Genomic DNA, 12,115 nt, shown 5'->3' with positions numbered 1-12,115 from the left:
AAATACAGGGTTCAGGCTTCAATTTAATGGTTGTGCAAACCTCTATGTCTCATAGAAGAGTGATGGCCCTTCTAGATGCTCTCTTGTCTGTTTCCTCTTTTTGGCTTTTGTTCGGGGCTGTGTGTAGAATAATGGGCAGGGGTGGTAACTGAGCATGCAGATTCTGTTTCGCTGCTCTTCTGAGGGTAACAGAGGAGCAAAGGCAGGCAGAAATAGCTCCCCCTCTCCTCACCTCCAGATCAATGAAGGTCCAGTCAGAATCATTGATCATAACCCGACTTCATGTAATAGAATGCTTTATGTTTTTTAGCCTGTGGCGGACACTGGGGTGTAATATCACAAACCGACACGGATATCAATCTGTCTGTTTGTCCTTCCAGTGAGGCTTAATTATTTATTAACATTTTGTTTTAACAGTCTTTATACCTAACACAATTTTTGGAATCACATAATATTGTCATATTAATGTGCATGACAGTGTAGTGTTTGTGTCAAATGGACTACATTTTGGGACTTTTATTGTGATTTTCTAGCTTGACAGCCCACGATTGTTGTATGGAATTAAGCTGCATACATATTCTTCAAAATGATCCTTGTGTTCCATGGACAAAATAACAGCATACGGGTTTGGAATGACTATCCATAACAGTCCAATTTTCAGTTTTGGGTGAACTATATTTTAGTGTGCTTTGGATGAGTATGGCAGAGTGTGTTTTGCCATGATGGTGTATGTATACCATGTGTCAGTGCTGGTATTTTCCCTCTTCATGGCTGGTTTTCCTGCACAATCAATATTCTGCAGTAGAAGCTTGTGTGTGCATGAAATTCGAATGCATGTGCGTTTAAGTGTGCAGGCTTACATGACTTGGTAGAGCAACGGCACTCTTATCAATACGTTCTCCTTCTGTGTTGAAATGATACAGTGTGCTTTCTTAGGTTGCTATTGATCCCTTCGCATAGAGAGAATGAAGTGAAAGAAAGAGCAGGACGCTTGGACATCTGTTGGATTTGAGAAATACAGGCAGCTTTGATGTGACTGACAGCTGTCAGTGTTACTCTTGAGGGCCTGGAAAGATCCTGTAACTTTGTGTGTGGTGGATGTGTAAGAATTTGTCTGTCCGTTCTATTCCTGTCATGAGTTTAATCAGACCTTCAGTCCATGTCTATTTGCTTTAAAGCTATCTATATTTTACTCCTAAAATATGACAAAATCATCCATTTATATGCAGATATACACATGCAAAATGGACAGTCTTTCTCTTCTAGGAAAACTGAGCAAATATCTTGATGACTCATGTTGCAGGACAATGTTGTCCAATCAAAATGCTCTTTAGAATGAGAATTTGCAAGTAACAAACCAGGGTTCATGGCTGTGACGCAACTAAAGTCTATTGGCTATTTAATATAAAGGGTTAAGCCTTTCATATGTCCCACCCAAACTTCCTGTTTCAATAGTGAACACATCAACACAGGAAAGAAAAATCACTTCAAACATAAGTTAAGCGATTTTCATGGCATCTTTAAAGTCAACTTGAAACGGTGTTTGCTAGGGTTGGGAACCAAGAACCGGTTCTTGTTCAGAACCGTTTTCATTCTTTAAAAAATACCGGAATCGTATGATCTTCGTGACTTTCGGTTCTGTTAACGGTTCGGTTTTGTAAACAGTTCTCCAGCATGCAATTTTCCGCCGATGTGGCTGGAAAACCGTCCTGAAATAATCTGACAGTGTTTCCAGCAGTGCAGCACTGCCCTTTACTGACTCTACAGCGTAAAAACACACAGTTCTACCAGTGTATTTAATTCCCAATTGAACGAGTATCGAGCCGGCTCTTTTTACAGTGTGAAACATATGCGCTTCCGGTACAGTTCGATTCCCGAAATAATTATTCAAAGGAGCCGGTTCTTTTGAATCTACAGCGCAAAACATATGGTGTTTCCGGTATTGTCTGATCCCAAAAGAACCATTCAGATGAGCCGGTTCTTTTGAATCTACAGTGCGAAACATATAGCGCTTCCAGTATACAAGTAATCTTACACTGATGTGCAAGTTATGAATGTCCAACTCGAAATTAAATAAGAACTGTTGAAGTCTCACAAGCCTGAAATACAACATTCTCTGGAACTGTTACTCTTTATTTAATTGTGACCTGTGTCTCTAGAGCGCATTGGGAATTGGGCATTCCAAATTGGGGAGAAAAAAAACATCTCATTTCTAAATAATTATTTAAAAAAAAGTACTAAAATAATTATTGGAATCGTTACTGGAACCACTAAGGAACTGGAATCGTTAAGAGGAATTGGAATCGGAACAGGAATCATAAAATTCCTTACAATTCCCAACCCTAGTGTTCGCAACCCATTTTATTTTCTTAATGTGAAATATTTTCAATTGGAACGTAGTAAAAAAAAAAAAAAGTTGCCCGGTGGATGGAGCAGAGGAGCTGAAGACTAAGGGGACATTTAGACCAAGCATTTTCTTGCGCTTAAAAAAAGCTAGACACGGCACAGTTGCATCTGAAATTGTTTTTATAGTGTAGTATAATAGTAATTTTCTTAAAAATGTATGTCCACATATGTGGACAACATGACTAAATTGTGAAATTTTAATGAAATTTATAATAGTAATTTTCTTAAAAATGTATGTCCACATATGTGGACAACATGACTAAATTGTGAAATTTTAATGAAATTTATTTAGAGAAAATGCACCTTATTTTCATCCTTATTTTAATTTTCAGCTTTTGGAAGAACCCATTGATTCTTAACATTTTCTCCTGTACTGACGGATCCCCCAGCGTAAGTTCTTTAATGCGCACTGTAAGTAAAAAAAAAAAAAAAATCTTACCTTACACTTCACAGGAGGACAGATTATATATCATCAAACATATAATGTGGTTTTTAGATGTTTATAACAATTCTGAGGTCTCCATAGAAGCATAGAAGGTTCAAAAACCAAGCTCATCCACTTTCCCAGCACCAGAAGTGTTTAGAATGATTGATGGATGGAATGGGAGAAGGCTCAGGTGGACTGACTAGTTTGTATATTTTTTGTTTGATGTCAGAAAACATGGCCGCATCGCTGCATCAAAACAGTGCGCTCTGACGGTAACGGTTATTTAATGATTGTTTGAATGTTTGTAACAAAAAATAAAGATATTGTGATGTTGAAAAGACTATTTGAGCAGCTGATTCATTATGACTACCACTTCAGTCCCTCTTTTGCTGGTAAACAGCATCATGAATGCAGATCGCACCGGTTTGATCATACGCGTCTGAGCCCAGCCTAGTCTAGGGTTGCACCGTTACCACTTTTTACTCATGCGATCCGATTCCGATATCTGAAATCTCAGTATCGGCCGATCCCGATCCGATACCAGTGTTGTTGTTTTTTTGCATAATCAGTTTAGAATATCTTTACAGTATTGTGTGGAACTAATTGGGAGTACTCTTTAATATGTAAAGAAACACAAACCTCTAACTACACATTATTTCAATATAAATGTACTGCCTAATAAGATTAACTCGTCTACTGCATAGTATAGCAGCAAAATTAACAGTAATTCCAGTATAGGTGTTCAGTAGTAAAGAAGTTTTTTTTTTTTTTTTTTGCTAAAAATAAAATTTTATTTTGTATCAAGATTTTAAAGGATTCAGATCTATTTTTTGTTTAATTTAGTTATAAGATATCAGTTTACTTTTCATTCATTAAATATTGTTAGAATTTGTAAACAAATAATAATAATAATATTAATTAAATTATTATTATTACTACTATTAATGACTTTTAGAATTTTAAATACAACAGTAATATTTCTCAATCTTGCAACTTTAACTTTAAAAACTTGGGCTTTTATTTTGACATTCTGAACTCTCCAGGAAGTCCTGTATGTGTGTGTTTGTAGGCAAGTTCACAGTAGTTTAATTCGCCTCTTATTCAAATTCTGGTAAAATGCACATCCGGTGCCTTTCTGAATGCATATTATAAGTGAACCGAACTATTGAGCATCTACATCTGAGATGTTGTTCGTGAGTAGCGCTCAAATATTGCGCACCACGTGAAGGCTAAAAATAGCCACGGTGTCAGCAGAGCAGCACCATTCACTAATGCGCTGGCACTGCGTGTGCTTTTTATATATTTACTTATTAAACACAACCATCTGTGATTCACAGAGCTTAACAGTATTAAGTCGGTTTAAGTTCATTTAAATTATGCATTGCGTATAGCAAAGCCAAAATACAACGTCCACGCATGTGGACGTGGGGGTCGCACAAGGTTTAACTTGACACCACAAACACAAAAAATGCTGTGTTCCTACACAAAACACTTAACATTAGTGCAATGGCCTTTCCCGAAAAGGAAATCATTTTAGAGGTGTAGCAAGTTTGATAAAAGATTCGGAAGACATATTTTTTTAGAATGGAACTTGCGCGAATGCATAGTTCACAATAAGATCGACAATGTGTATTAAGAAAGTAAATAGCATAAATGTTGACTTTAATGAAGCGTTTTATGTAATTTTTGGTTATTTTATAAGAACACTTGAAAGTTTGTGTCTGGATTGAAAATATATATGTTGATATTTTTTTTTTGTTTTTTTTTTTGTTGCTTTTTTTATTCTGTCTGAATCAGTTTCAGTATTGCAGATCTTGATCAGTTTCCATTGAAAGGCACAAAGATAGGGGAACTAATTGTAGATTTAATAAAACGTGATGGAGAAAGGTATCGTTTGTTCCAGTGGTACATGCAAAACAATCACACAGTTACATAATAAATTATTTATGCTCAGGAAGCACCATGACCTGCTCACTCATTTCTTGAAGCTACATTGAAAATGTTTTCCTTGCTAAATGATTAATTGTAGAAAAAGTGTCCAAAACCACAGATATCAATATTTAAGGTATTTTGCAAAAATTTTAATAATATTCTGTGGCATATTTTTTATGCAACATTTATCAGGTTAATTGCATTGAACTTCTCAACTTAAACCCATGCATTACATTTAGGTAATGTTGGGGTTTGCACAAGACCACTAGCAGCCAAGTCGGCGATATGAGAAGAGAAGGTTGCAGAGACAGACAGGATGGGTTAGCTTGCTAAATGGATTAGCTTTAAATGGCCCGGGTATGGTTCAGGCTTCGGCTCCAAAAAGCTTTCTCGGTAACCCAGCCTTGAAGATCCGTCTCTAAACACGCAGAAGGGGCCAATCTCCTGAGTTTAGGAAAACAAATGTTGTCCCAGCGATCTCGTGCATGGTTTACGCTGTCTCAGAAATATATTCATTTGTATTCATATTTTAGTGCCTCTGTGCTTGACAAAACAGACTGTGGTGCTTCTAGAAGGTGGGCATCAATCATTGAAGGTACATTAGGCACACGTGTGTCGTGTATGTATTTATGAGATTCCTCTGTAAATTGAAGGTATAATTCTCCCAAAAATTAAAATTCTGCCATCTTTTACTAACCGTAATGTTGTTCCAAATTAGAATGACTTTCTCTTTTCCGTGGAAGGCAAATAGTGATTTTTTTAAAGAATATCATTGCTGGTCTTTTCCACATAGTGAAAGTAAATGGGGACTAGTTCTGTCAAGCTCCAAATTGACTAAAATGTAGTCAACATTGGGGGGGGGGGGCTGGGGCTGGGTAGCTCAGTGAGTATTAACACTGACTACCACCCCTGGAGTTGCAAGTTCGAATCCAGGGTGTGCTAAGTGACTCCAGCCAGGTCTCCTAAGCAACCAAATTGGCCCGATTGCTTGGGAGGGTAGAGTCACATGGGGTAACCTCCTTGTGGTCACAATTAGTGGTTCTCGCTCTCAATGGGGCGCATGGTAAGTTGTGCGTGGATCGCGGAGAGTAGCAGGAGCCTCCACATGCAGAGTCTCTGTGGTGTCATGCACAGCAAGCCACGTGATAAGATGCGCGGATTGGCGGTCTCAAAAGCGGAAGCAACTGAGACTTGTCCTCCGCCACCCAGATTGAGGTGAGTAACCGCGCCACCACGAGGACCTACAAAGAAGTGGGAATTGGGCATTCCAAATTGGGAGAAAATAAAATAAATAAATAAATAAAATAAAATAAAAAAGAGTAGCCAACATAGATTTTATTAAAAGTTGCATGGACCACTTTTATCATAATGTTGTGGTCCTTTTCTGTCATTTTAGAGCTTGTCAGCCACAGTCTCTATTCTTTTTCATCATATGGTAATGAACGACCATGATATGTATGCTACATGGAACAGAGAAAGTTGATCATGTTTGGAACATCTTGCGGAGACAATTCTCTTGTACGTGAAGATGGAAGAACGCTTACAGTTGAAGTCAGAAGTTTACATACACCTTAGCCAAATACATTTAAAGTCAGTTTTTCACAATTCCTGACATTTAATCGTAGAAAACATTCCCTGTCATAGTCTTAAGATCACTATTTTAAGAATGTGAAATGTCAGAATAATAGTAGAGAGAATGATTTATTTCAGCTTTTATTTCTTTCATCACATTCCCAGTGGGTCAGAAGTTTACATGCACTTTGTTGGTATTTGGTAGCATTGCCTTTAAATTGTTTAACTTGGGTCAAACGTATTGGGTAGCCTTCCACAAGCTTCTCACAGTACGTTGCTGGAATTTTGGCCCATTCCTCCAGACAGAATTGGTGTAACTGAGTCAGGTTTGGCCTCCTTGCTCGCACATGCTTTTTCAGTTCTGCCCACAAATTTTCTATCGGATTGAGGTCAGGGCTTTGTGATGGCCACTCCAATACCTTGACTTTGTTGTCCTTAAGCCATTTTGCCACAACTTTGGAGGTATGCTTGGGGTCATTGTCCATTTGGAAGACCCATTTGCGACTGAGCTTTAACTTCCTTGCTGATGTCTAGATATGTTGCTTCAATATATCCACATAATTTTCCTTCCTCATGATGCCAACTATTTTGTGAAGTGCACCAGTCCCTGCTGCAGCAAAGCACCCCCACAACATGATGCTGCCACCCCCATGCTTCACGGTTGGGATGCTGTTCTTCGGCTTGCAAGCCTCACCCTTTTTCCTCCAAACATAATGATGGTCATTACGGCCAAACAGTTAAATTTTTGTTTCCTCAGACCAGAAGAAATTTTTCTAAAAAGTAAGATCTTTGTCCCCATGTGCACTTGCAAACTGTAGTCTGGCTTTTTTGGAGCAGTGGCTTCTTCCTTGCTGAGCAGCCTTTCAGGCTATGCTGATATAGGACTCATTTTACTGTGGATATAGATACTTGTCTACCTGTTTCCTCCAGCATCTTCACAAGGTCCTTTGCTGTTGTTCTGGGATTGATTTGCACTTTTCGCACCAAACTATGTTCATATCTAGGAGACAGAATGCGTCTCCTTCCTGAGCGGTATGATGGCATGGTGTTTATACTTGCTTACTGTTGTTAGTACAGATGAACGTGGTACCTTCAGGCATTTGGAAATTGCTCCCAAAGATGACTTGTGGAGGTTCACATATTTGTTTCTGAGGTCTTGGCTGATTTATTTTGATTTTCCCATGATGTCAAGCAAAGAGGCACTGAGTTTGAAGGTAGGCCTTAAAATGCTTCCACAGGTACACCTCCAATTGACTCAAATTAGCCAATTAGCATATCAGAAGCTAATTGGCTGATTTGGTTTGCTAAAAGGCTTGACATCATTTTCTGGAATTTTCCAAGCTGCTTAAAGGTACAGTTAACTTAGTGTATGTAAACTTCTGACCCAGTGGAATTGTGATATAGTCAATTAAAAGTGAAACAATCTGTCTGTAAACAATTGTTGGAAAAATTACACGTCTCATGCACAAAGTAGATGTTCTAAACGACTTACCAAAACTATAGTTTGGTAATATGAAATCTGTGGATTGGTTAAAACATGAGTTTTAATAACTTCAACCTAAGTGTATGTAAACTTCTGACTTCAGCTGTAGATGCTCCCCTTTGGCACACCGTTAAAAATAGACTCGCTCCTGAAGTTAATTATTTTTTAAAGACTTTACCCCCTTCACACACTTAATTTGTGCTGCCTTAGAGAATTTATAGCTTGGTATACAGAGGAGCGGCTAACAGGCTAACCCTGCTAATAAAGTCACTCTACAAATGTCTGGACTTAACTGATTCCTGGCTCAGAGGTTCAAGCTGTGTGAACATAAATCAGTTAAAGTGATAAAAAGCTCCTTTCATTCTCACCAACCAAAAAGCATATCATTATGAAGCAAAGTTAATCAACTAAATGAGGACTCTGACTTATGAAACAGCGAGAGGGGACTAAGGTAACGCCCAGCCTGGCTGAGACGACACCATCTCCCAAGGACATGTGCTCTTTGTGCTGTGTGTATCCTTTCACACATGCTATATATCGCACACACACACATTTATCAGACAAAAGAAACCCTGAAACACACATGCGCAGCCTACAGACCCACTTTCCACAGTCAGTCACACCTCAAATGAAAGAAACCTGGTGATTGGACTCCCTTTCAATGAGGCTGTCTATCTGTTATTCTTATTAAAGGGATAGGTCATTAAAAAATGAAAAGTCTATCGTCATTTACCCACACTCATGTCATTCTCAGTTCGTATGACTTTTTCTTTTGGGGCACATGAAAGGACAAGTCTTTGTATTTGAAACAACATAGCGGAGATGAAAGAATTTTCATTTTGGGTGAACTATCCCTTTAAAGACAAAAACGATGAGGGATGTTTCGTAAAGAGAGAAAATGCCAGGCTGTCCCTGTTCTCTCTCTGTCTGCATAGGCAGCAGTTTGTCAGAGGGAGACGGAGAGAGAGAGTAAGAGGCAGGAATGTCACCTGCATGCTGATGAGATGAACGCACATGCAGGATCATTAATAAACAATAAAAACTAATAAAAGACAGAATTGAGCCGTGGGGTGTTGGGAGATGGACTTGGAGAGATTTGGCCGCTGATGACCTGCATTATTCTAAATTGGATTAGCTGTGCAGTGCTGATCGTGGGCTTGAAGTGGTTAAATACGGTTTTATGCGATTGTAATTGAAAAGGTGTTAAATGTCAGATTAATACAGGCTCCCATTTTATGTTCTTTTGGAAGATGATTAAGAAGGTGCTGGAATGTTTATATGCTGACTTCAACGAGGGAATAAAAATGCAGCAGATTTGTGTGGGACACGCAATGGACGGGTGTGTGTCCGCTTTAAATGACTGAGTAGGGTGATCCTCTTTGTTATCTAACTGACATATTGTGACTTGGCTTGAAGCAAGTCTGGCTTGACCTCATGACCTTTTAAGGATGCCTCGGACCACTTGTTGCTGTCTGTTCCTATCAGCTGACCCCTGGGCATTATTACTGATCTTTGGGGAGTCATTTATACACAATGCATACATCATACACACACTATGGAGGGCCAAATCACTCAAAATGAAATCATTAACAAATATTTAAATAGATTATTAAAGGGATAGTTTACCCAAAAATGAAAACTCACTGTTTACTCACCCTCATGCCATCCCAGATGTGTATGACTTTGTTTCTTCAGCAGAACACAAAGATTTTTTAAAATAATATTTCAGCTCTGTAGCTCCATACAATGCAAGTGAATGGTGATCAGACCTTGTACCTCCAAAAATCACACAAGGAAACATAAAATGTGACTCCTTTGGTTAAATTCATGTCATTAGAAGTGATATGATAGGTGTGGGTGAGAAACAGAACAATATTTAAGTCTTTTTTTTTACTATAAATCTCCACTTTGTGAAACTAAACAGGCGCCACAAGTGACTTTCAGATGTGAAAGTGAAAGTGGAGATTAATATAAAAAAAAAAAAGGACTTAAATATTGTTCTGTTTCTCACCCAAAGCGATTGCATTGCTTCTGAAGACATATATGAAACCACTGGAATCTTATGGATTACTTTTATGCTGCCTTTCTGTGCTTTTTGGAGCTTCAAAGTTCTGTTCACCATTCACTTGCATTGTATGGACCTACAGAGCTGAAATATTCTTCAAAAATTCTTTGTTTGTGTTCAGCAGAAGAAAGAAAGTCATACACATTTGGGATGCATGAGAGTGAGTAAATGATGAGATAATTTTCAATTTTGGGTGAACTATTTCTTTAAATACGTAAACAAATTGTTAAAAAAATATACAGTCATTAAATGACTCGATAAATCAATAAAAATCCCTTGCATTTTTATTTTAGCACTTGTTTGCGTCCATTTTCATTTAAGCAATATCTTTGGCTTGATTTTTCATTTAAAATTCTTTGTGTCTTTTAATTTTCAGGATTACAGTTATCGTCACGTCACTCAACGACAGTTGGCGTCACCTTACAAAACCGATTTCTTTGGACTTTCTGGCATTTTTTCACACTGCAACATGGCTGAGCTTGGTACAATAAGATTTCTTGTTAATTCTTGCAGATGAAGTTCCCAACCAACTTTGGAATAATTTGGCCCTAAATAATGCACATCTGATTGCTGTTTTTGCATGAATTGTTTTGAAATTCTGATTAACAATTTCAACATAAAAGCTAAATTGACACATTTACTTTCATAATGCATGTTCCTTGCTTTATTGTGAATGATTTATCAGTGCACTTTATTTCAAAGATACAAAATGTTTGTCTTAGTAACAAAATGTAATAACTTGCTAGGCTTGTGAAATTACTTTCCTTTCGGCTGATGCCACCAAGCCCTTGTTGTTTAACCCCTCCCCTACCTCACCTGTCATATAAAGACTACTTTTCATGACCCAATCTATTCCCAATGGATAAAATTAAGTTCCGCCTTAATTTTCTTTTCTCTTTAAATGTCCTGTATCACTGAGCTGTTTACATGCATGTCCTTACACTGATTATGGTTGAGCCGAAACTGGTAAAGTCGTGTAAACGCCTTAAATGCCATTCTTTTATCAGGTTAAGTTCATAAACGGTCAAAGTATAAACCGACCAACACACAATTACCCCAATTTTTGCCTATTACCCTGATTTTAATGTTGTATGTAATAGGGCTGGGTGTTGATTCAGATTTCCCAATTCCGATTCACAAGCTCTCGATTCCGATTTCGATTTGATATCGATTCATATGGGTATATTTCAACAACTTCACTCTCAACACGCTGTGAAAGGATCTCACTGCTGAATACTCCACCACTATACTACACAATTAATTCACTGGTGAGTGAAATCTAAACATGTATCAGCCAGTTGCCAAATATATACATTTTAATCACATGGCGCAAAATTTGGTTGCAAATGCAAGTAATTTCCTCTCATTGTACTGGAGGGTTGCGCAGAGTAAAAGATCGATATTGAGATCGTTCAAATGAAGATCGCCATGCATCAGGAAATCTATATTTTTACCCCCCTGTATGTAAACACCTTTACTGGTGTTCTGACCAACTTATCTAATGTGCACAAGTATTTTACACTTGACTGTTTACGTTTTAATGTCAAGTTAACTTGGTTTACTTTCATTGTCGAATTTGAATGAACATACAAGTGGCTTGTTTATAGTTACACTATACTGCCAAAAGTATTTGCTCATCTGCCTTTAGACGCATATGAACTTCAGTGACATCCCATTCTTAATCCATAGGGTTTAATATGACGTCGGCCCACCCTTTGCAGCTATAACAGCTTCAACTCTTCTGGGAAGGCTTTCCACAAGGTTTAGGAGTGTGTTTATGGGAAGTTTTGACCATTCTTCCAAAAGCACATTTGTGAGGTCAGACACTGATGTTGGACGAGAAGGCCTGGCTCGCAGTCTTCGCTCTAATTCATCCCAAAGGTGCTCTATCGGGTTGAGGTCAGGACTCTGTGCAGGCCAGTCAAGTTCTTCCACACCAAACTCGCTCATCCATGTCTTTATGGACCTTGCTTTGTGCACTGGTGCGCAGTCATGTTGGAACAGGAAGGGGCCATCCCCAAACTGTTCCCACAAAGTTGGGAGCATGGAATTGTCCAAAATCTCTTGGTATGCTGAAGCATTCAGAGTTCCTTTCACTGGAACTAAGGGGCCAAGCCCAGCTCCTGAAAAACAACCCCACACCATAATCCCCCCTCCACCAAACTTCACAGTTGGCACAATGCAGTCAGACAAGTACCGTTCTCCTGGCAACCGCCAAACCCAGACTCAT

General features: G+C 38.4%; 1 protein-coding gene across 6 annotated transcripts in view; it reads left to right on the top strand.

Annotated features, from left to right (window-relative positions):
- The window catches only part of LOC127420373 (nucleolar protein 4-like), a 142,027-nt gene that overhangs the window by 63,800 nt on the left and 66,112 nt on the right, over positions 1–12,115 (top strand). Inside the window, exon 2 of one of the 6 annotated variants that reach the window (XM_051662617.1) lies at positions 10,262–10,367. The exons of 4 other annotated variants lie outside the window; for them this stretch is intronic. The gene's annotated coding sequence lies outside the window, so the exon portion shown is untranslated. Of the gene's footprint in view, positions 1–2,738; positions 2,797–10,261; positions 10,368–12,115 lie in introns of all 6 variants that reach the window. One more of the 6 variants, XM_051662619.1, reaches the window with a different exon arrangement.

The sequence above is a fragment of the Myxocyprinus asiaticus genome, chromosome 29 (genome assembly GCF_019703515.2).
Source record: "Myxocyprinus asiaticus isolate MX2 ecotype Aquarium Trade chromosome 29, UBuf_Myxa_2, whole genome shotgun sequence".
Taxonomy (NCBI): Eukaryota; Metazoa; Chordata; class Actinopteri; order Cypriniformes; family Catostomidae; genus Myxocyprinus; species Myxocyprinus asiaticus.
This window is presented reverse-complemented; position numbering and strand designations above follow the sequence as displayed.